This window comes from Ambystoma mexicanum, chromosome 1q, assembly GCF_040938575.1.
Source record: "Ambystoma mexicanum isolate Mex_15411 chromosome 1q, UKY_AmexF1_1, whole genome shotgun sequence".
Taxonomy (NCBI): Eukaryota; Metazoa; Chordata; class Amphibia; order Caudata; family Ambystomatidae; genus Ambystoma; species Ambystoma mexicanum.
Genome location: NC_090922.1, coordinates 592,596,707 through 592,618,242, shown reverse-complemented (window position 1 = coordinate 592,618,242; position 21,536 = coordinate 592,596,707). Strand labels below are relative to the sequence as shown.

General features: G+C 54.6%; 24 non-coding genes across 24 annotated transcripts; all 24 read right to left on the bottom strand.

Annotated features, from left to right (window-relative positions):
• Positions 1-127: 127 nt before the first annotated feature.
• On the bottom strand, positions 128-243 carry LOC138564026 (U5 spliceosomal RNA). The gene has a single exon (XR_011299993.1). It is a non-coding gene; the product is annotated as a U5 spliceosomal RNA (small nuclear RNA).
• A 799-nt stretch (positions 244-1,042) lies between these two features.
• On the bottom strand, positions 1,043-1,158 carry LOC138564024 (U5 spliceosomal RNA). Its single transcript, XR_011299991.1, has one exon. It is a non-coding gene; the product is annotated as a U5 spliceosomal RNA (small nuclear RNA).
• A 776-nt stretch (positions 1,159-1,934) lies between these two features.
• On the bottom strand, positions 1,935-2,050 carry LOC138564023 (U5 spliceosomal RNA). The gene has a single exon (XR_011299990.1). It is a non-coding gene; the product is annotated as a U5 spliceosomal RNA (small nuclear RNA).
• Positions 2,051-2,849: 799 nt separating this feature from the next.
• LOC138564022 (U5 spliceosomal RNA) lies at positions 2,850-2,965 on the bottom strand. The gene has a single exon (XR_011299989.1). It is a non-coding gene; the product is annotated as a U5 spliceosomal RNA (small nuclear RNA).
• A 776-nt stretch (positions 2,966-3,741) lies between these two features.
• Positions 3,742-3,857, bottom strand: LOC138564020 (U5 spliceosomal RNA). Its single transcript, XR_011299988.1, has one exon. It is a non-coding gene; the product is annotated as a U5 spliceosomal RNA (small nuclear RNA).
• Positions 3,858-4,662: 805 nt separating this feature from the next.
• On the bottom strand, positions 4,663-4,778 carry LOC138564019 (U5 spliceosomal RNA). Its single transcript, XR_011299987.1, has one exon. It is a non-coding gene; the product is annotated as a U5 spliceosomal RNA (small nuclear RNA).
• Positions 4,779-5,554: 776 nt separating this feature from the next.
• On the bottom strand, positions 5,555-5,670 carry LOC138564017 (U5 spliceosomal RNA). Its single transcript, XR_011299985.1, has one exon. It is a non-coding gene; the product is annotated as a U5 spliceosomal RNA (small nuclear RNA).
• Positions 5,671-6,469: 799 nt separating this feature from the next.
• Positions 6,470-6,585, bottom strand: LOC138565088 (U5 spliceosomal RNA). Its single transcript, XR_011301005.1, has one exon. It is a non-coding gene; the product is annotated as a U5 spliceosomal RNA (small nuclear RNA).
• A 776-nt stretch (positions 6,586-7,361) lies between these two features.
• Positions 7,362-7,477, bottom strand: LOC138564016 (U5 spliceosomal RNA). Its single transcript, XR_011299984.1, has one exon. It is a non-coding gene; the product is annotated as a U5 spliceosomal RNA (small nuclear RNA).
• A 776-nt stretch (positions 7,478-8,253) lies between these two features.
• On the bottom strand, positions 8,254-8,369 carry LOC138564015 (U5 spliceosomal RNA). Its single transcript, XR_011299983.1, has one exon. It is a non-coding gene; the product is annotated as a U5 spliceosomal RNA (small nuclear RNA).
• Positions 8,370-9,173: 804 nt separating this feature from the next.
• Positions 9,174-9,289, bottom strand: LOC138564014 (U5 spliceosomal RNA). The gene has a single exon (XR_011299982.1). It is a non-coding gene; the product is annotated as a U5 spliceosomal RNA (small nuclear RNA).
• Positions 9,290-10,059: 770 nt separating this feature from the next.
• On the bottom strand, positions 10,060-10,175 carry LOC138564013 (U5 spliceosomal RNA). The gene has a single exon (XR_011299981.1). It is a non-coding gene; the product is annotated as a U5 spliceosomal RNA (small nuclear RNA).
• Positions 10,176-10,974: 799 nt separating this feature from the next.
• LOC138564011 (U5 spliceosomal RNA) lies at positions 10,975-11,090 on the bottom strand. Its single transcript, XR_011299979.1, has one exon. It is a non-coding gene; the product is annotated as a U5 spliceosomal RNA (small nuclear RNA).
• Positions 11,091-11,894: 804 nt separating this feature from the next.
• Positions 11,895-12,010, bottom strand: LOC138564010 (U5 spliceosomal RNA). The gene has a single exon (XR_011299978.1). It is a non-coding gene; the product is annotated as a U5 spliceosomal RNA (small nuclear RNA).
• A 770-nt stretch (positions 12,011-12,780) lies between these two features.
• Positions 12,781-12,896, bottom strand: LOC138564009 (U5 spliceosomal RNA). The gene has a single exon (XR_011299977.1). It is a non-coding gene; the product is annotated as a U5 spliceosomal RNA (small nuclear RNA).
• A 776-nt stretch (positions 12,897-13,672) lies between these two features.
• Positions 13,673-13,788, bottom strand: LOC138564008 (U5 spliceosomal RNA). The gene has a single exon (XR_011299976.1). It is a non-coding gene; the product is annotated as a U5 spliceosomal RNA (small nuclear RNA).
• Positions 13,789-14,587: 799 nt separating this feature from the next.
• LOC138564007 (U5 spliceosomal RNA) lies at positions 14,588-14,703 on the bottom strand. The gene has a single exon (XR_011299975.1). It is a non-coding gene; the product is annotated as a U5 spliceosomal RNA (small nuclear RNA).
• A 776-nt stretch (positions 14,704-15,479) lies between these two features.
• Positions 15,480-15,595, bottom strand: LOC138564006 (U5 spliceosomal RNA). The gene has a single exon (XR_011299974.1). It is a non-coding gene; the product is annotated as a U5 spliceosomal RNA (small nuclear RNA).
• An 804-nt stretch (positions 15,596-16,399) lies between these two features.
• On the bottom strand, positions 16,400-16,515 carry LOC138564004 (U5 spliceosomal RNA). Its single transcript, XR_011299973.1, has one exon. It is a non-coding gene; the product is annotated as a U5 spliceosomal RNA (small nuclear RNA).
• Positions 16,516-17,285: 770 nt separating this feature from the next.
• LOC138564003 (U5 spliceosomal RNA) lies at positions 17,286-17,401 on the bottom strand. Its single transcript, XR_011299972.1, has one exon. It is a non-coding gene; the product is annotated as a U5 spliceosomal RNA (small nuclear RNA).
• Positions 17,402-18,200: 799 nt separating this feature from the next.
• On the bottom strand, positions 18,201-18,316 carry LOC138564002 (U5 spliceosomal RNA). The gene has a single exon (XR_011299971.1). It is a non-coding gene; the product is annotated as a U5 spliceosomal RNA (small nuclear RNA).
• Positions 18,317-19,120: 804 nt separating this feature from the next.
• LOC138564001 (U5 spliceosomal RNA) lies at positions 19,121-19,236 on the bottom strand. Its single transcript, XR_011299970.1, has one exon. It is a non-coding gene; the product is annotated as a U5 spliceosomal RNA (small nuclear RNA).
• A 770-nt stretch (positions 19,237-20,006) lies between these two features.
• LOC138563999 (U5 spliceosomal RNA) lies at positions 20,007-20,122 on the bottom strand. The gene has a single exon (XR_011299968.1). It is a non-coding gene; the product is annotated as a U5 spliceosomal RNA (small nuclear RNA).
• Positions 20,123-20,921: 799 nt separating this feature from the next.
• LOC138563998 (U5 spliceosomal RNA) lies at positions 20,922-21,037 on the bottom strand. Its single transcript, XR_011299967.1, has one exon. It is a non-coding gene; the product is annotated as a U5 spliceosomal RNA (small nuclear RNA).
• Positions 21,038-21,536: the final 499 nt, after the last annotated feature.

The window sequence follows — 21,536 nt, the reverse complement described above, 5'->3', positions numbered from 1 at the left end:
AGCCTGGCTGTGCTGCGAGGACCCCTGCAAAGGCTGACTGACAGCTGGGGGGTGCAAGCCAACAGCTGAAAAGCAGGCTTTGCGCTTTCATTTGCTCTGTTTCTTTTTTTTTTTAACCAGCATAGGTAACCCTGCACTTGGCAGGGCTTCAAAAAATTGAGTGAAACTCTTTAATGTTCCTCTCCACGGAAATCTTTAGTAAAAGGCGAAAGATTTATTCGGTTTGAAGAGAAACCAGAGTATGCGCTCTAGTGGCCCCGACTGCGGCCGCAAAAAATGCAACACCTCACTAGCTCAGGGTGACTTAGTGAAGCAGTGCACACGATGACGCTTTTTGAGATGAAGCGAATGGAGAATGCTATCGGGCTCCGAACCCGTGGCAGAATGACTTTATTTGCAAGCAATCCCATCCAAAGTCATGAAACCTGGCAGGGGATTGTGGGTATGCAAATTTCTCCAGACCGCAGGCCATGTGACATTGGCCAAAAGGCAGGCAGAGTCTGCCTTTGCCTGAGGACTCCCCTCGTTTACATAAGGTCTAGGGCTTCTGGGAGGCAGGCGTGAGATTTTCTTTTGGGCCCCAGAGATGGGGCTCCTCCCCCAGGATGTTGAAAAAGCAGCCCGCTCTCTCCTTTCTCAGGACACAGGGGTCATTTTCCGCCCTCACCCTGTCTTGCACGGGTGCTGGGCCTCCTGGGCTGCCAGGTTCTTTTGCCCGCCAGGGCAAAGCCCGCCGGGCAAAGGACGGCGTTTGTCAGGCGTTTGTCAGGCGATCGGGGCCCGGGCCCAAACCCCTGCCCACTGGGGCCATATCCTCCTGGATGCTAGCTTGGAGCCAGCCTCTGCTGGCTCACCAGCAGGTGGCGACAGCAGCAAGCATTAGCTAAAGGCTCCCCCCTCTGGCTACCACTGCAAGGCATCAGCCTGGCTGTGCTGCGAGGACCCCTGCAAAGGCTGACTGACAGCTGGGGGGTGCAAGCCAACAGCTGAAAAGCAGGCTTTGCGCTTTCATTTGCTCTGTTTCTTTTTAACCAGCATAGGTAACCCTGCACTTGGCAGGGCTTCAAAAAATTGAGTGAAACTCTTTAATGTTCCTCTCCACGGAAATCTTTAGTAAAAGGCGAAAGATTTATTCGGTTTGAAGAGAAACCAGAGTATGCGCTCTAGTGGCCCCGACTGCGGCCGCAAAAAATGCAACACCTCACTAGCTCAGGGTGACTTAGTGAAGCAGTGCACACGATGACGCTTTTTGAGATGAAGCGAATGGAGAATGCTATCGGGCTCCGAACCCGTGGCAGAATGACTTTATTTGCAAGCAATCCCATCCAAAGTCATGAAACCTGGCAGGGGATTGTGGGTATGCAAATTTCTCCAGACCGCAGGCCATGTGACATTGGCCAAAAGGCAGGCAGAGTCTGCCTTTGCCTGAGGACTCCCCTCGTTTACATAAGGTCTAGGGCTTCTGGGAGGCAGGCGTGAGATTTTCTTTTGGGCCCCAGAGATGGGGCTCCTCCCCCAGGATGTTGAAGAAGCAGCCCGCTCTCTCCTTTCTCAGGACACAGGGATCATTTTCCGCCCTCACCCTGTCTTGCACGGGTGCTGGGCCTCCTGGGCTGCCAGCGGGCAAAGAACGGCGTTTGTCAGGCGTTCGTCAGCCGATCGGGGCCCGGGCCCAAACCCCTGCCCACTGGGGCCATATCCTCCTGGATGCTAGCTTGGAGCCAGCCTCTGCTGGCTCACCAGCAGGTGGCGACAGCAGCAAGCATTAGCTAAAGGCTCCCCCCTCTGGCTACCACTGCAAAGCATCAGCCTGGCTGTGCTGCGAGGACCCCTGCAAAGGCTGACTGACAGCTGGGGGGTGCAAGCCAACAGCTGAAAAGCAGGCTTTGCGCTTTCATTTGCTCTGTTTCTTTTTTTTTTTAACCAGCATAGGTAACCCTGCACTTGGCAGGGCTTCAAAAAATTGAGTGAAACTCTTTAATGTTCCTCTCCACGGAAATCTTTAGTAAAAGGCGAAAGATTTATTCGGTTTGAAGAGAAACCAGAGTATGCGCTCTAGTGGCCCCGACTGCGGCCGCAAAAAATGCAACACCTCACTAGCTCAGGGTGACTTAGTGAAGCAGTGCACACGATGACGCTTTTTGAGATGAAGCGAATGGAGAATGCTATCGGGCTCCGAACCCGTGGCAGAATGACTTTATTTGCAAGCAATCCCATCCAAAGTCATGAAACCTGGCAGGGGATTGTGGGTATGCAAATTTCTCCAGACCGCAGGCCATGTGACATTGGCCAAAAGGCAGGCAGAGTCTGCCTTTGCCTGAGGACTCCCCTCGTTTACATAAGGTCTAGGGCTTCTGGGAGGCAGGCGTGAGATTTTCTTTTGGGCCCCAGAGATGGGGCTCCTCCCCCAGGATGTTGAAAAAGCAGCCCGCTCTCTCCTTTCTCAGGACACAGGGGTCATTTTCCGCCCTCACCCTGTCTTGCACGGGTGCTGGGCCTCCTGGGCTGCCAGGTTCTTTTGCCCGCCAGGGCAAAGCCCGCCGGGCAAAGGACGGCGTTTGTCAGGCGTTCGTCAGCCGATCGGGGCCCAAACCCCTGCCCGCTGGGGCCATATCCTCCTGGATGCTAGCTTGGAGCCAGCCTCTGCTGGCTCACCAGCAGGTGGCAACAGCAGCAAGCATTAGCTAAAGGCTCCCCCCTCTGGCTACCACTGCAAGGCATCAGCCTGGCTGTGCTGCGAGGACCCCTGCAAAGGCTGACTGACAGCTGGGGGGTGCAAGCCAACAGCTGAAAAGCAGGCTTTGCGCTTTTATTTGCTCTGTTTCTTTTTTTTTTTAACCAGCATAGGTAACCCTGCACTTGGCAGGGCTTCAAAAAATTGAGTGAAACTCTTTAATGTTCCTCTCCACGGAAATCTTTAGTAAAAGGCGAAAGATTTATTCGGTTTGAAGAGAAACCAGAGTATGCGCTCTAGTGGCCCCGACTGCGGCCGCAAAAAATGCAACACCTCACTAGCTCAGGGTGACTTAGTGAAGCAGTGCACACGATGACGCTTTTTGAGATGAAGCGAATGGAGAATGCTATCGGGCTCCGAACCCGTGGCAGAATGACTTTATTTGCAAGCAATCCCATCCAAAGTCATGAAACCTGGCAGGGGATTGTGGGTATGCAAATTTCTCCAGACCGCAGGCCATGTGACATTGGCCAAAAGGCAGGCAGAGTCTGCCTTTGCCTGAGGACTCCCCTCGTTTACATAAGGTCTAGGGCTTCTGGGAGGCAGGCGTGAGATTTTCTTTTGGGCCCCAGAGATGGGGCTCCTCCCCCAGGATGTTGAAAAAGCAGCCCGCTCTCTCCTTTCTCAGGACACAGGGGTCATTTTCCGCCCTCACCCTGTCTTGCACGGGTGCTGGGCCTCCTGGGCTGCCAGCGGGCAAAGAACGGCGTTTGTCAGGCGTTCGTCAGCCGATCGGGGCCCGGGCCCAAACCCCTGCCCACTGGGGCCATATCCTCCTGGATGCTAGCTTGGAGCCAGCCTCTGCTGGCTCACCAGCAGGTGGCGACAGCAGCAAGCATTAGCTAAAGGCTCCCCCCTCTGGCTACCACTGCAAAGCATCAGCCTGGCTGTGCTGCGAGGACCCCTGCAAAGGCTGACTGACAGCTGGGGGGTGCAAGCCAACAGCTGAAAAGCAGGCTTTGCGCTTTCATTTGCTCTGTTTCTTTTTTTTTTTAACCAGCATAGGTAACCCTGCACTTGGCAGGGCTTCAAAAAATTGAGTGAAACTCTTTAATGTTCCTCTCCACGGAAATCTTTAGTAAAAGGCGAAAGATTTATTCGGTTTGAAGAGAAACCAGAGTATGCGCTCTAGTGGCCCCGACTGCGGCCGCAAAAAATGCAACACCTCACTAGCTCAGGGTGACTTAGTGAAGCAGTGCACACGATGACGCTTTTTGAGATGAAGCGAATGGAGAATGCTATCGGGCTCCGAACCCGTGGCAGAATGACTTTATTTGCAAGCAATCCCATCCAAAGTCATGAAACCTGGCAGGGGATTGTGGGTATGCAAATTTCTCCAGACCGCAGGCCATGTGACATTGGCCAAAAGGCAGGCAGAGTCTGCCTTTGCCTGAGGACTCCCCTCGTTTACATAAGGTCTAGGGCTTCTGGGAGGCAGGCGTGAGATTTTCTTTTGGGCCCCAGAGATGGGGCTCCTCCCCCAGGATGTTGAAAAAGCAGCCCGCTCTCTCCTTTCTCAGGACACAGGGGTCATTTTCCGCCCTCACCCTGTCTTGCACGGGTGCTGGGCCTCCTGGGCTGCCAGGTTCTTTTGCCCGCCAGGGCAAAGCCCGCCGGGCAAAGGACGGCGTTTGTCAGGCGTTCGTCAGCCGATCGGGGCCCGGGCCCAAACCCCTGCCCGCTGGGGCCATATCCTCCTGGATGCTAGCTTGGAGCCAGCCTCTGCTGGCTCACCAGCAGGTGGCAACAGCAGCAAGCATTAGCTAAAGGCTCCCCCCTCTGGCTACCACTGCAAGGCATCAGCCTGGCTGTGCTGCGAGGACCCCTGCAAAGGCTGACTGACAGCTGGGGGGTGCAAGCCAACAGCTGAAAAGCAGGCTTTGCGCTTTTATTTGCTCTGTTTCTTTTTTTTTTTAACCAGCATAGGTAACCCTGCACTTGGCAGGGCTTCAAAAAATTGAGTGAAACTCTTTAATGTTCCTCTCCACGGAAATCTTTAGTAAAAGGCGAAAGATTTATTCGGTTTGAAGAGAAACCAGAGTATGCGCTCTAGTGGCCCCGACTGCGGCCGCAAAAAATGCAACACCTCACTAGCTCAGGGTGACTTAGTGAAGCAGTGCACACGATGACGCTTTTTGAGATGAAGCGAATGGAGAATGCTATCGGGCTCCGAACCCGTGGCAGAATGACTTTATTTGCAAGCAATCCCATCCAAAGTCATGAAACCTGGCAGGGGATTGTGGGTATGCAAATTTCTCCAGACCGCAGGCCATGTGACATTGGCCAAAAGGCAGGCAGAGTCTGCCTTTGCCTGAGGACTCCCCTCGTTTACATAAGGTCTAGGGCTTCTGGGAGGCAGGCGTGAGATTTTCTTTTGGGCCCCAGAGATGGGGCTCCTCCCCCAGGATGTTGAAGAAGCAGCCCGCTCTCTCCTTTCTCAGGACACAGGGATCATTTTCCGCCCTCACCCTGTCTTGCACGGGTGCTGGGCCTCCTGGGCTGCCAGCGGGCAAAGAACGGCGTTTGTCAGGCGTTCGTCAGCCGATCGGGGCCCGGGCCCAAACCCCTGCCCACTGGGGCCATATCCTCCTGGATGCTAGCTTGGAGCCAGCCTCTGCTGGCTCACCAGCAGGTGGCGACAGCAGCAAGCATTAGCTAAAGGCTCCCCCCTCTGGCTACCACTGCAAAGCATCAGCCTGGCTGTGCTGCGAGGACCCCTGCAAAGGCTGACTGACAGCTGGGGGGTGCAAGCCAACAGCTGAAAAGCAGGCTTTGCGCTTTCATTTGCTCTGTTTCTTTTTTTTTTTAACCAGCATAGGTAACCCTGCACTTGGCAGGGCTTCAAAAAATTGAGTGAAACTCTTTAATGTTCCTCTCCACGGAAATCTTTAGTAAAAGGCGAAAGATTTATTCGGTTTGAAGAGAAACCAGAGTATGCGCTCTAGTGGCCCCGACTGCGGCCGCAAAAAATGCAACACCTCACTAGCTCAGGGTGACTTAGTGAAGCAGTGCACACGATGACGCTTTTTGAGATGAAGCGAATGGAGAATGCTATCGGGCTCCGAACCCGTGGCAGAATGACTTTATTTGCAAGCAATCCCATCCAAAGTCATGAAACCTGGCAGGGGATTGTGGGTATGCAAATTTCTCCAGACCGCAGGCCATGTGACATTGGCCAAAAGGCAGGCAGAGTCTGCCTTTGCCTGAGGACTCCCCTCGTTTACATAAGGTCTAGGGCTTCTGGGAGGCAGGCGTGAGATTTTCTTTTGGGCCCCAGAGATGGGGCTCCTCCCCCAGGATGTTGAAAAAGCAGCCCGCTCTCTCCTTTCTCAGGACACAGGGGTCATTTTCCGCCCTCACCCTGTCTTGCACGGGTGCTGGGCCTCCTGGGCTGCCAGGTTCTTTTGCCCGCCAGGGCAAAGCCCGCCGGGCAAAGGACGGCGTTTGTCAGGCGTTTGTCAGGCGATCGGGGTCCGGGCCCAAACCCCTGCCCACTGGGGCCATATCCTCCTGGATGCTAGCTTGGAGCCAGCCTCTGCTGGCTCACCAGCAGGTGGCGACAGCAGCAAGCATTAGCTAAAGGCTCCCCCCTCTGGCTACCACTGCAAGGCATCAGCCTGGCTGTGCTGCGAGGACCCCTGCAAAGGCTGACTGACAGCTGGGGGGTGCAAGCCAACAGCTGAAAAGCAGGCTTTGCGCTTTCATTTGCTCTGTTTCTTTTTAACCAGCATAGGTAACCCTGCACTTGGCAGGGCTTCAAAACATTGAGTGAAACTCTTTAATGTTCCTCTCCACGGAAATCTTTAGTAAAAGGCGAAAGATTTATTCGGTTTGAAGAGAAACCAGAGTATGCGCTCTAGTGGCCCCGACTGCGGCCGCAAAAAATGCAACACCTCACTAGCTCAGGGTGACTTAGTGAAGCAGTGCACACGATGACGCTTTTTGAGATGAAGCGAATGGAGAATGCCATCGGGCTCCGAACCCGTGGCAGAATGACTTTATTTGCAAGCAATCCCATCCAAAGTCATGAAACCTGGCAGGGGATTGTGGGTATGCAAATTTCTCCAGACCGCAGGCCATGTAACATTGGCCAAAAGGCAGGCAGAGTCTGCTTTTGCTTGAGGACTCCCCTCGTTTACATAAGGTCTAGGGCTTCTGGGAGGCAGGCGTGAGATTTTCTTTTGGGCCCCAGAGATGGGGCTCCTCCCCCAGGATGTTGAAGAAGCAGCCCGCTCTCTCCTTTCTCAGGACACAGGGGTCATTTTCCGCCCTCACCCTGTCTTGCACGGGTGCTGGGCCTCCTGGGCTGCCAGCGGGCAAAGGACGGCGTTTGTCAGGCGTTCGTCAGCCGATCGGGGCCCGGGCCCAAACCCCTGCCCACTGGGGCCATATCCTCCTGGATGCTAGCTTGGAGCCAGCCTCTGCTGGCTCACCAGCAGGTGGCGACAGCAGCAAGCATTAGCTAAAGGCTCCCCCCTCTGGCTACCACTGCAAGGCATCAGCCTGGCTGTGCTGCAAGGACCCCTGCAAAGGCTGACTGACAGCTGGGGGGTGCAAGCCAACAGCTGAAAAGCAGGCTTTGCGCTTTCATTTGCTCTGTTTCTTTTTTTTTTTAACCAGCATAGGTAACCCTGCACTTGGCAGGGCTTCAAAAAATTGAGTGAAACTCTTTAATGTTCCTCTCCACGGAAATCTTTAGTAAAAGGCGAAAGATTTATTCGGTTTGAAGAGAAACCAGAGTATGCGCTCTAGTGGCCCCGACTGCGGCCGCAAAAAATGCAACACCTCACTAGCTCAGGGTGACTTAGTGAAGCAGTGCACACGATGACGCTTTTTGAGATGAAGCGAATGGAGAATGCTATCGGGCTCCGAACCCGTGGCAGAATGACTTTATTTGCAAGCAATCCCATCCAAAGTCATGAAACCTGGCAGGGGATTGTGGGTATGCAAATTTCTCCAGACCGCAGGCCATGTGACATTGGCCAAAAGGCAGGCAGAGTCTGCCTTTGCCTGAGGACTCCCCTCGTTTACATAAGGTCTAGGGCTTCTGGGAGGCAGGCGTGAGATTTTCTTTTGGGCCCCAGAGATGGGGCTCCTCCCCCAGGATGTTGAAGAAGCAGCCCGCTCTCTCCTTTCTCAGGACACAGGGATCATTTTCCGCCCTCACCCTGTCTTGCACGGGTGCTGGGCCTCCTGGGCTGCCAGCGGGCAAAGAACGGCGTTTGTCAGGCGTTCGTCAGCCGATCGGGGCCCGGGCCCAAACCCCTGCCCACTGGGGCCATATCCTCCTGGATGCTAGCTTGGAGCCAGCCTCTGCTGGCTCACCAGCAGGTGGCGACAGCAGCAAGCATTAGCTAAAGGCTCCCCCCTCTGGCTACCACTGCAAAGCATCAGCCTGGCTGTGCTGCGAGGACCCCTGCAAAGGCTGACTGACAGCTGGGGGGTGCAAGCCAACAGCTGAAAAGCAGGCTTTGCGCTTTCATTTGCTCTGTTTCTTTTTTTTTTTAACCAGCATAGGTAACCCTGCACTTGGCAGGGCTTCAAAAAATTGAGTGAAACTCTTTAATGTTCCTCTCCACGGAAATCTTTAGTAAAAGGCGAAAGATTTATTCGGTTTGAAGAGAAACCAGAGTATGCGCTCTAGTGGCCCCGACTGCGGCCGCAAAAAATGCAACACCTCACTAGCTCAGGGTGACTTAGTGAAGCAGTGCACACGATGACGCTTTTTGAGATGAAGCGAATGGAGAATGCTATCGGGCTCCGAACCCGTGGCAGAATGACTTTATTTGCAAGCAATCCCATCCAAAGTCATGAAACCTGGCAGGGGATTGTGGGTATGCAAATTTCTCCAGACCGCAGGCCATGTGACATTGGCCAAAAGGCAGGCAGAGTCTGCCTTTGCCTGAGGACTCCCCTCGTTTACATAAGGTCTAGGGCTTCTGGGAGGCAGGCGTGAGATTTTCTTTTGGGCCCCAGAGATGGGGCTCCTCCCCCAGGATGTTGAAAAAGCAGCCCGCTCTCTCCTTTCTCAGGACACAGGGGTCATTTTCCGCCCTCACCCTGTCTTGCACGGGTGCTGGGCCTCCTGGGCTGCCAGGTTCTTTTGCCCGCCAGGGCAAAGCCCGCCGGGCAAAGGACGGCGTTTGTCAGGCGTTCGTCAGCCGATCGGGGCCCGGGCCCAAACCCCTGCCCACTGGGGCCATATCCTCCTGGATGCTAGCTTGGAGCCAGCCTCTGCTGGCTCACCAGCAGGTGGCAACAGCAGCAAGCATTAGCTAAAGGCTCCCCCCTCTGGCTACCACTGCAAGGCATCAGCCTGGCTGTGCTGCGAGGACCCCTGCAAAGGCTGACTGACAGCTGGGGGGTGCAAGCCAACAGCTGAAAAGCAGGCTTTGCGCTTTCATTTGCTCTGTTTCTTTTTTTTTTAACCAGCATAGGTAACCCTGCACTTGGCAGGGCTTCAAAAAATTGAGTGAAACTCTTTAATGTTCCTCTCCACGGAAATCTTTAGTAAAAGGCGAAAGATTTATTCGGTTTGAAGAGAAACCAGAGTATGCGCTCTAGTGGCCCCGACTGCGGCCGCAAAAAATGCAACACCTCACTAGCTCAGGGTGACTTAGTGAAGCAGTGCACACAATGACGCTTTTTGAGATGAAGCGAATGGAGAATGCTATCGGGCTCCGAACCCGTGGCAGAATGACTTTATTTGCAAGCAATCCCATCCAAAGTCATGAAACCTGGCAGGGGATTGTGGGTATGCAAATTTCTCCAGACCGCAGGCCATGTGACATTGGCCAAAAGGCAGGCAGAGTCTGCCTTTGCCTGAGGACTCCCCTCGTTTACATAAGGTCTAGGGCTTCTGGGAGGCAGGCGTGAGATTTTCTTTTGGGCCCCAGAGATGGGGCTCCTCCCCCAGGATGTTGAAGAAGCAGCCCGCTCTCTCCTTTCTCAGGACACAGGGGTCATTTTCCGCCCTCACCCTGTCTTGCACGGGTGCTGGGCCTCCTGGGCTGCCAGCGGGCAAAGGACGGCGTTTGTCAGGCGTTCGTCAGCCGATCGGGGCCCGGGCCCAAACCCCTGCCCACTGGGGCCATATCCTCCTGGATGCTAGCTTGGAGCCAGCCTCTGCTGGCTCACCAGCAGGTGGCGACAGCAGCAAGCATTAGCTAAAGGCTCCCCCCTCTGGCTACCACTGCAAGGCATCAGCCTGGCTGTGCTGCGAGGACCCCTGCAAAGGCTGACTGACAGCTGGGGGGTGCAAGCCAACAGCTGAAAAGCAGGCTTTGCGCTTTCATTTGCTCTGTTTCTTTTTAACCAGCATAGGTAACCCTGCACTTGGCAGGGCTTCAAAAAATTGAGTGAAACTCTTTAATGTTCCTCTCCACGGAAATCTTTAGTAAAAGGCGAAAGATTTATTCGGTTTGAAGAGAAACCAGAGTATGCGCTCTAGTGGCCCCGACTGCGGCCGCAAAAAATGCAACACCTCACTAGCTCAGGGTGACTTAGTGAAGCAGTGCACACGATGACGCTTTTTGAGATGAAGCGAATGGAGAATGCTATCGGGCTCCGAACCCGTGGCAGAATGACTTTATTTGCAAGCAATCCCATCCAAAGTCATGAAACCTGGCAGGGGATTGTGGGTATGCAAATTTCTCCAGACCGCAGGCCATGTGACATTGGCCAAAAGGCAGGCAGAGTCTGCCTTTGCCTGAGGACTCCCCTCGTTTACATAAGGTCTAGGGCTTCTGGGAGGCAGGCGTGAGATTTTCTTTTGGGCCCCAGAGATGGGGCTCCTCCCCCAGGATGTTGAAAAAGCAGCCCGCTCTCTCCTTTCTCAGGACACAGGGGTCATTTTCCGCCCTCACCCTGTCTTGCACGGGTGCTGGGCCTCCTGGGCTGCCAGGTTCTTTTGCCCGCCAGGGCAAAGCCCGCCGGGCAAAGGACGGCGTTTGTCAGGCGTTTGTCAGGCGATCGGGGCCCGGGCCCAAACCCCTGCCCACTGGGGCCATATCCTCCTGGATGCTAGCTTGGAGCCAGCCTCTGCTGGCTCACCAGCAGGTGGCGACAGCAGCAAGCATTAGCTAAAGGCTCCCCCCTCTGGCTACCACTGCAAGGCATCAGCCTGGCTGTGCTGCGAGGACCCCTGCAAAGGCTGACTGACAGCTGGGGGGTGCAAGCCAACAGCTGAAAAGCAGGCTTTGCGCTTTCATTTGCTCTGTTTCTTTTTAACCAGCATAGGTAACCCTGCACTTGGCAGGGCTTCAAAAAATTGAGTGAAACTCTTTAATGTTCCTCTCCACGGAAATCTTTAGTAAAAGGCGAAAGATTTATTCGGTTTGAAGAGAAACCAGAGTATGCGCTCTAGTGGCCCCGACTGCGGCCGCAAAAAATGCAACACCTCACTAGCTCAGGGTGACTTAGTGAAGCAGTGCACACGATGACGCTTTTTGAGATGAAGCGAATGGAGAATGCTATCGGGCTCCGAACCCGTGGCAGAATGACTTTATTTGCAAGCAATCCCATCCAAAGTCATGAAACCTGGCAGGGGATTGTGGGTATGCAAATTTCTCCAGACCGCAGGCCATGTGACATTGGCCAAAAGGCAGGCAGAGTCTGCCTTTGCCTGAGGACTCCCCTCGTTTACATAAGGTCTAGGGCTTCTGGGAGGCAGGCGTGAGATTTTCTTTTGGGCCCCAGAGATGGGGCTCCTCCCCCAGGATGTTGAAAAAGCAGCCCGCTCTCTCCTTTCTCAGGACACAGGGGTCATTTTCCGCCCTCACCCTGTCTTGCACGGGTGCTGGGCCTCCTGGGCTGCCAGGTTCTTTTGCCCGCCAGGGCAAAGCCCGCCGGGCAAAGGACGGCGTTTGTCAGGCGTTCGTCAGCCGATCGGGGCCCGGGCCCAAACCCCTGCCCACTGGGGCCATATCCTCCTGGATGCTAGCTTGGAGCCAGCCTCTGCTGGCTCACCAGCAGGTGGCAACAGCAGCAAGCATTAGCTAAAGGCTCCCCCCTCTGGCTACCACTGCAAGGCATCAGCCTGGCTGTGCTGCGAGGACCCCTGCAAAGGCTGACTGACAGCTGGGGGGTGCAAGCCAACAGCTGAAAAGCAGGCTTTGCGCTTTCATTTGCTCTGTTTCTTTTTTTTTTAACCAGCATAGGTAACCCTGCACTTGGCAGGGCTTCAAAAAATTGAGTGAAACTCTTTAATGTTCCTCTCCACGGAAATCTTTAGTAAAAGGCGAAAGATTTATTCGGTTTGAAGAGAAACCAGAGTATGCGCTCTAGTGGCCCCGACTGCGGCCGCAAAAAATGCAACACCTCACTAGCTCAGGGTGACTTAGTGAAGCAGTGCACACAATGACGCTTTTTGAGATGAAGCGAATGGAGAATGCTATCGGGCTCCGAACCCGTGGCAGAATGACTTTATTTGCAAGCAATCCCATCCAAAGTCATGAAACCTGGCAGGGGATTGTGGGTATGCAAATTTCTCCAGACCGCAGGCCATGTGACATTGGCCAAAAGGCAGGCAGAGTCTGCCTTTGCCTGAGGACTCCCCTCGTTTACATAAGGTCTAGGGCTTCTGGGAGGCAGGCGTGAGATTTTCTTTTGGGCCCCAGAGATGGGGCTCCTCCCCCAGGATGTTGAAGAAGCAGCCCGCTCTCTCCTTTCTCAGGACACAGGGGTCATTTTCCGCCCTCACCCTGTCTTGCACGGGTGCTGGGCCTCCTGGGCTGCCAGCGGGCAAAGGACGGCGTTTGTCAGGCGTTCGTCAGCCGATCGGGGCCCGGGCCCAAACCCCTGCCCACTGGGGCCATATCCTCCTGGATGCTAGCTTGGAGCCAGCCTCTGCTGGCTCACCAGCAGGTGGCGACAGCAGCAAGCATTAGCTAAAGGCTCCCCCCTCTGGCTACCACTGCAAGGCATCAGCCTGGCTGTGCTGCGAGGACCCCTGCAAAGGCTGACTGACAGCTGGGGGGTGCAAGCCAACAGCTGAAAAGCAGGCTTTGCGCTTTCATTTGCTCTGTTTCTTTTTAACCAGCATAGGTAACCCTGCACTTGGCAGGGCTTCAAAAAATTGAGTGAAACTCTTTAATGTTCCTCTCCACGGAAATCTTTAGTAAAAGGCGAAAGATTTATTCGGTTTGAAGAGAAACCAGAGTATGCGCTCTAGTGGCCCCGACTGCGGCCGCAAAAAATGCAACACCTCACTAGCTCAGGGTGACTTAGTGAAGCAGTGCACACGATGACGCTTTTTGAGATGAAGCGAATGGAGAATGCTATCGGGCTCCGAACCCGTGGCAGAATGACTTTATTTGCAAGCAATCCCATCCAAAGTCATGAAACCTGGCAGGGGATTGTGGGTATGCAAATTTCTCCAGACCGCAGGCCATGTGACATTGGCCAAAAGGCAGGCAGAGTCTGCCTTTGCCTGAGGACTCCCCTCGTTTACATAAGGTCTAGGGCTTCTGGGAGGCAGGCGTGAGATTTTCTTTTGGGCCCCAGAGATGGGGCTCCTCCCCCAGGATGTTGAAGAAGCAGCCCGCTCTCTCCTTTCTCAGGACACAGGGATCATTTTCCGCCCTCACCCTGTCTTGCACGGGTGCTGGGCCTCCTGGGCTGCCAGCGGGCAAAGAACGGCGTTTGTCAGGCGTTCGTCAGCCGATCGGGGCCCGGGCCCAAACCCCTGCCCACTGGGGCCATATCCTCCTGGATGCTAGCTTGGAGCCAGCCTCTGCTGGCTCACCAGCAGGTGGCGACAGCAGCAAGCATTAGCTAAAGGCTCCCCCCTCTGGCTACCACTGCAAAGCATCAGCCTGGCTGTGCTGCGAGGACCCCTGCAAAGGCTGACTGACAGCTGGGGGGTGCAAGCCAACAGCTGAAAAGCAGGCTTTGCGCTTTCATTTGCTCTGTTTCTTTTTTTTTTTAACCAGCATAGGTAACCCTGCACTTGGCAGGGCTTCAAAAAATTGAGTGAAACTCTTTAATGTTCCTCTCCACGGAAATCTTTAGTAAAAGGCGAAAGATTTATTCGGTTTGAAGAGAAACCAGAGTATGCGCTCTAGTGGCCCCGACTGCGGCCGCAAAAAATGCAACACCTCACTAGCTCAGGGTGACTTAGTGAAGCAGTGCACACGATGACGCTTTTTGAGATGAAGCGAATGGAGAATGCTATCGGGCTCCGAACCCGTGGCAGAATGACTTTATTTGCAAGCAATCCCATCCAAAGTCATGAAACCTGGCAGGGGATTGTGGGTATGCAAATTTCTCCAGACCGCAGGCCATGTGACATTGGCCAAAAGGCAGGCAGAGTCTGCCTTTGCCTGAGGACTCCCCTCGTTTACATAAGGTCTAGGGCTTCTGGGAGGCAGGCGTGAGATTTTCTTTTGGGCCCCAGAGATGGGGCTCCTCCCCCAGGATGTTGAAAAAGCAGCCCGCTCTCTCCTTTCTCAGGACACAGGGGTCATTTTCCGCCCTCACCCTGTCTTGCACGGGTGCTGGGCCTCCTGGGCTGCCAGGTTCTTTTGCCCGCCAGGGCAAAGCCCGCCGGGCAAAGGACGGCGTTTGTCAGGCGTTTGTCAGGCGATCGGGGCCCGGGCCCAAACCCCTGCCCACTGGGGCCATATCCTCCTGGATGCTAGCTTGGAGCCAGCCTCTGCTGGCTCACCAGCAGGTGGCGACAGCAGCAAGCATTAGCTAAAGGCTCCCCCCTCTGGCTACCACTGCAAGGCATCAGCCTGGCTGTGCTGCGAGGACCCCTGCAAAGGCTGACTGACAGCTGGGGGGTGCAAGCCAACAGCTGAAAAGCAGGCTTTGCGCTTTCATTTGCTCTGTTTCTTTTTAACCAGCATAGGTAACCCTGCACTTGGCAGGGCTTCAAAAAATTGAGTGAAACTCTTTAATGTTCCTCTCCACGGAAATCTTTAGTAAAAGGCGAAAGATTTATTCGGTTTGAAGAGAAACCAGAGTATGCGCTCTAGTGGCCCCGACTGCGGCCGCAAAAAATGCAACACCTCACTAGCTCAGGGTGACTTAGTGAAGCAGTGCACACGATGACGCTTTTTGAGATGAAGCGAATGGAGAATGCTATCGGGCTCCGAACCCGTGGCAGAATGACTTTATTTGCAAGCAATCCCATCCAAAGTCATGAAACCTGGCAGGGGATTGTGGGTATGCAAATTTCTCCAGACCGCAGGCCATGTGACATTGGCCAAAAGGCAGGCAGAGTCTGCCTTTGCCTGAGGACTCCCCTCGTTTACATAAGGTCTAGGGCTTCTGGGAGGCAGGCGTGAGATTTTCTTTTGGGCCCCAGAGATGGGGCTCCTCCCCCAGGATGTTGAAGAAGCAGCCCGCTCTCTCCTTTCTCAGGACACAGGGATCATTTTCCGCCCTCACCCTGTCTTGCACGGGTGCTGGGCCTCCTGGGCTGCCAGCGGGCAAAGAACGGCGTTTGTCAGGCGTTCGTCAGCCGATCGGGGCCCGGGCCCAAACCCCTGCCCACTGGGGCCATATCCTCCTGGATGCTAGCTTGGAGCCAGCCTCTGCTGGCTCACCAGCAGGTGGCGACAGCAGCAAGCATTAGCTAAAGGCTCCCCCCTCTGGCTACCACTGCAAAGCATCAGCCTGGCTGTGCTGCGAGGACCCCTGCAAAGGCTGACTGACAGCTGGGGGGTGCAAGCCAACAGCTGAAAAGCAGGCTTTGCGCTTTCATTTGCTCTGTTTCTTTTTTTTTTTAACCAGCATAGGTAACCCTGCACTTGGCAGGGCTTCAAAAAATTGAGTGAAACTCTTTAATGTTCCTCTCCACGGAAATCTTTAGTAAAAGGCGAAAGATTTATTCGGTTTGAAGAGAAACCAGAGTATGCGCTCTAGTGGCCCCGACTGCGGCCGCAAAAAATGCAACACCTCACTAGCTCAGGGTGACTTAGTGAAGCAGTGCACACGATGACGCTTTTTGAGATGAAGCGAATGGAGAATGCTATCGGGCTCCGAACCCGTGGCAGAATGACTTTATTTGCAAGCAATCCCATCCAAAGTCATGAAACCTGGCAGGGGATTGTGGGTATGCAAATTTCTCCAGACCGCAGGCCATGTGACATTGGCCAAAAGGCAGGCAGAGTCTGCCTTTGCCTGAGGACTCCCCTCGTTTACATAAGGTCTAGGGCTTCTGGGAGGCAGGCGTGAGATTTTCTTTTGGGCCCCAGAGATGGGGCTCCTCCCCCAGGATGTTGAAAAAGCAGCCCGCTCTCTCCTTTCTCAGGACACAGGGGTCATTTTCCGCCCTCACCCTGTCTTGCACGGGTGCTGGGCCTCCTGGGCTGCCAGGTTCTTTTGCCCGCCAGGGCAAAGCCCGCCGGGCAAAGGACGGCGTTTGTCAGGCGTTCGTCAGCCGATCGGGGCCCGGGCCCAAACCCCTGCCCACTGGGGCCATATCCTCCTGGATGCTAGCTTGGAGCCAGCCTCTGCTGGCTCACCAGCAGGTGGCAACAGCAGCAAGCATTAGCTAAAGGCTCCCCCCTCTGGCTACCACTGCAAGGCATCAGCCTGGCTGTGCTGCGAGGACCCCTGCAAAGGCTGACTGACAGCTGGGGGGTGCAAGCCAACAGCTGAAAAGCAGGCTTTGCGCTTTCATTTGCTCTGTTTCTTTTTTTTTTAACCAGCATAGGTAACCCTGCACTTGGCAGGGCTTCAAAAAATTGAGTGAAACTCTTTAATGTTCCTCTCCACGGAAATCTTTAGTAAAAGGCGAAAGATTTATTCGGTTTGAAGAGAAACCAGAGTATGCGCTCTAGTGGCCCCGACTGCGGCCGCAAAAAATGCAACACCTCACTAGCTCAGGGTGACTTAGTGAAGCAGTGCACACAATGACGCTTTTTGAGATGAAGCGAATGGAGAATGCTATCGGGCTCCGAACCCGTGGCAGAATGACTTTATTTGCAAGCAATCCCATCCAAAGTCATGAAACCTGGCAGGGGATTGTGGGTATGCAAATTTCTCCAGACCGCAGGCCATGTGACATTGGCCAAAAGGCAGGCAGAGTCTGCCTTTGCCTGAGGACTCCCCTCGTTTACATAAGGTCTAGGGCTTCTGGGAGGCAGGCGTGAGATTTTCTTTTGGGCCCCAGAGATGGGGCTCCTCCCCCAGGATGTTGAAGAAGCAGCCCGCTCTCTCCTTTCTCAGGACACAGGGGTCATTTTCCGCCCTCACCCTGTCTTGCACGGGTGCTGGGCCTCCTGGGCTGCCAGCGGGCAAAGGACGGCGTTTGTCAGGCGTTCGTCAGCCGATCGGGGCCCGGGCCCAAACCCCTGCCCACTGGGGCCATATCCTCCTGGATGCTAGCTTGGAGCCAGCCTCTGCTGGCTCACCAGCAGGTGGCGACAGCAGCAAGCATTAGCTAAAGGCTCCCCCCTCTGGCTACCACTGCAAGGCATCAGCCTGGCTGTGCTGCGAGGACCCCTGCAAAGGCTGACTGACAGCTGGGGGGTGCAAGCCAACAGCTGAAAAGCAGGCTTTGCGCTTTCATTTGCTCTGTTTCTTTTTAACCAGCATAGGTAACCCTGCACTTGGCAGGGCTTCAAAAAATTGAGTGAAACTCTTTAATGTTCCTCTCCACGGAAATCTTTAGTAAAAGGCGAAAGATTTATTCGGTTTGAAGAGAAACCAGAGTATGCGCTCTAGTGGCCCCGACTGCGGCCGCAAAAAATGCAACACCTCACTAGCTCAGGGTGACTTAGTGAAGCAGTGCACACGATGACGCTTTTTGAGATGAAGCGAATGGAGAATGCTATCGGGCTCCGAACCCGTGGCAGAATGACTTTATTTGCAAGCAATCCCATCCAAAGTCATGAAACCTGGCAGGGGATTGTGGGTATGCAAATTTCTCCAGACCGCAGGCCATGTGACATTGGCCAAAAGGCAGGCAGAGTCTGCCTTTGCCTGAGGACTCCCCTCGTTTACATAAGGTCTAGGGCTTCTGGGAGGCAGGCGTGAGATTTTCTTTTGGGCCCCAGAGATGGGGCTCCTCCCCCAGGATGTTGAAAAAGCAGCCCGCTCTCTCCTTTCTCAGGACACAGGGGTCATTTTCCGCCCTCACCCTGTCTTGCACGGGTGCTGGGCCTCCTGGGCTGCCAGGTTCTTTTGCCCGCCAGGGCAAAGCCCGCCGGGCAAAGGACGGCGTTTGTCAGGCGTTTGTCAGGCGATCGGGGCCCGGGCCCAAACCCCTGCCCACTGGGGCCATATCCTCCTGGATGCTAGCTTGGAGCCAGCCTCTGCTGGCTCACCAGCAGGTGGCGACAGCAGCAAGCATTAGCTAAAGGCTCCCCCCTCTGGCTACCACTGCAAGGCATCAGCCTGGCTGTGCTGCGAGGACCCCTGCAAAGGCTGACTGACAGCTGGGGGGTGCAAGCCAACAGCTGAAAAGCAGGCTTTGCGCTTTCATTTGCTCTGTTTCTTTTTAACCAGCATAGGTAACCCTGCACTTGGCAGGGCTTCAAAAAATTGAGTGAAACTCTTTAATGTTCCTCTCCACGGAAATCTTTAGTAAAAGGCGAAAGATTTATTCGGTTTGAAGAGAAACCAGAGTATGCGCTCTAGTGGCCCCGACTGCGGCCGCAAAAAATGCAACACCTCACTAGCTCAGGGTGACTTAGTGAAGCAGTGCACACGATGACGCTTTTTGAGATGAAGCGAATGGAGAATGCTATCGGGCTCCGAACCCGTGGCAGAATGACTTTATTTGCAAGCAATCCCATCCAAAGTCATGAAACCTGGCAGGGGATTGTGGGTATGCAAATTTCTCCAGACCGCAGGCCATGTGACATTGGCCAAAAGGCAGGCAGAGTCTGCCTTTGCCTGAGGACTCCCCTCGTTTACATAAGGTCTAGGGCTTCTGGGAGGCAGGCGTGAGATTTTCTTTTGGGCCCCAGAGATGGGGCTCCTCCCCCAGGATGTTGAAAAAGCAGCCCGCTCTCTCCTTTCTCAGGACACAGGGGTCATTTTCCGCCCTCACCCTGTCTTGCACGGGTGCTGGGCCTCCTGGGCTGCCAGGTTCTTTTGCCCGCCAGGGCAAAGCCCGCCGGGCAAAGGACGGCGTTTGTCAGGCGTTCGTCAGCCGATCGGGGCCCGGGCCCAAACCCCTGCCCACTGGGGCCATATCCTCCTGGATGCTAGCTTGGAGCCAGCCTCTGCTGGCTCACCAGCAGGTGGCAACAGCAGCAAGCATTAGCTAAAGGCTCCCCCCTCTGGCTACCACTGCAAGGCATCAGCCTGGCTGTGCTGCGAGGACCCCTGCAAAGGCTGACTGACAGCTGGGGGGTGCAAGCCAACAGCTGAAAAGCAGGCTTTGCGCTTTCATTTGCTCTGTTTCTTTTTTTTTTAACCAGCATAGGTAACCCTGCACTTGGCAGGGCTTCAAAAAATTGAGTGAAACTCTTTAATGTTCCTCTCCACGGAAATCTTTAGTAAAAGGCGAAAGATTTATTCGGTTTGAAGAGAAACCAGAGTATGCGCTCTAGTGGCCCCGACTGCGGCCGCAAAAAATGCAACACCTCACTAGCTCAGGGTGACTTAGTGAAGCAGTGCACACAATGACGCTTTTTGAGATGAAGCGAATGGAGAATGCTATCGGGCTCCGAACCCGTGGCAGAATGACTTTATTTGCAAGCAATCCCATCCAAAGTCATGAAACCTGGCAGGGGATTGTGGGTATGCAAATTTCTCCAGACCGCAGGCCATGTGACATTGGCCAAAAGGCAGGCAGAGTCTGCCTTTGCCTGAGGACTCCCCTCGTTTACATAAGGTCTAGGGCTTCTGGGAGGCAGGCGTGAGATTTTCTTTTGGGCCCCAGAGATGGGGCTCCTCCCCCAGGATGTTGAAGAAGCAGCCCGCTCTCTCCTTTCTCAGGACACAGGGGTCATTTTCCGCCCTCACCCTGTCTTGCACGGGTGCTGGGCCTCCTGGGCTGCCAGCGGGCAAAGGACGGCGTTTGTCAGGCGTTCGTCAGCCGATCGGGGCCCGGGCCCAAACCCCTGCCCACTGGGGCCATATCCTCCTGGATGCTAGCTTGGAGCCAGCCTCTGCTGGCTCACCAGCAGGTGGCGACAGCAGCAAGCATTAGCTAAAGGCTCCCCCCTCTGGCTACCACTGCAAGGCATCAGCCTGGCTGTGCTGCGAGGACCCCTGCAAAGGCTGACTGACAGCTGGGGGGTGCAAGCCAACAGCTGAAAAGCAGGCTTTGCGCTTTCATTTGCTCTGTTTCTTTTTAACCAGCATAGGTAACCCTGCACTTGGCAGGGCTTCAAAAAATTGAGTGAAACTCTTTAATGTTCCTCTCCACGGAAATCTTTAGTAAAAGGCGAAAGATTTATTCGGTTTGAAGAGAAACCAGAGTATGCGCTCTAGTGGCCCCGACTGCGGCCGCAAAAAATGCAACACCTCACTAGCTCAGGGTGACTTAGTGAAGCAGTGCACACGATGACGCTTTTTGAGATGAAGCGAATGGAGAATGCTATCGGGCTCCGAACCCGTGGCAGAATGACTTTATTTGCAAGCAATCCCATCCAAAGTCATGAAACCTGGCAGGGGATTGTGGGTATGCAAATTTCTCCAGACCGCAGGCCATGTGACATTGGCCAAAAGGCAGGCAGAGTCTGCCTTTGCCTGAGGACTCCCCTCGTTTACATAAGGTCTAGGGCTTCTGGGAGGCAGGCGTGAGATTTTCTTTTGGGCCCCAGAGATGGGGCTCCTCCCCCAGGATGTTGAAAAAGCAGCCCGCTCTCTCCTTTCTCAGGACACAGGGGTCATTTTCCGCCCTCACCCTGTCTTGCACGGGTGCTGGGCCTCCTGGGCTGCCAGGTTCTTTTGCCCGCCAGGGCAAAGCCCGCCGGGCAAAGGACGGCGTTTGTCAGGCGTTTGTCAGGCGATCGGGGCCCGGGCCCAAACCCCTGCCCACTGGGGCCATATCCTCCTGGATGCTAGCTTGGAGCCAGCCTCTGCTGGCTCACCAGCAGGTGGCGACAGCAGCAAGCATTAGCTAAAGGCTCCCCCCTCTGGCTACCACTGCAAGGCATCAGCCTGGCTGTGCTGCGAGGACCCCTGCAAAGGCTGACTGACAGCTGGGGGGTGCAAGCCAACAGCTGAAAAGCAGGCTTTGCGCTTTCATTTGCTCTGTTTCTTTTTAACCAGCATAGGTAACCCTGCACTTGGCAGGGCTTCAAAAAATTGAGTGAAACTCTTTAATGTTCCTCTCCACGGAAATCTTTAGTAAAAGGCGAAAGATTTATTCGGTTTGAAGAGAAACCAGAGTATGCGCTCTAGTGGCCCCGACTGCGGCCGCAAAAAATGCAACACCTCACTAGCTCAGGGTGACTTAGTGAAGCAGTGCACACGATGACGCTTTTTGAGATGAAGCGAATGGAGAATGCTATCGGGCTCCGAACCCGTGGCAGAATGACTTTATTTGCAAGCAATCCCATCCAAAGTCATGAAACCTGGCAGGGGATTGTGGGTATGCAAATTTCTCCAGACCGCAGGCCATGTGACATTGGCCAAAAGGCAGGCAGAGTCTGCCTTTGCCTGAGGACTCCCCTCGTTTACATAAGGTCTAGGGCTTCTGGGAGGCAGGCGTGAGATTTTCTTTTGGGCCCCAGAGATGGGGCTCCTCCCCCAGGATGTTGAAAAAGCAGCCCGCTCTCTCCTTTCTCAGGACACAGGGGTCATTTTCCGCCCTCACCCTGTCTTGCACGGGTGCTGGGCCTCCTGGGCTGCCAGGTTCTTTTGCCCGCCAGGGCAAAGCCCGCCGGGCAAA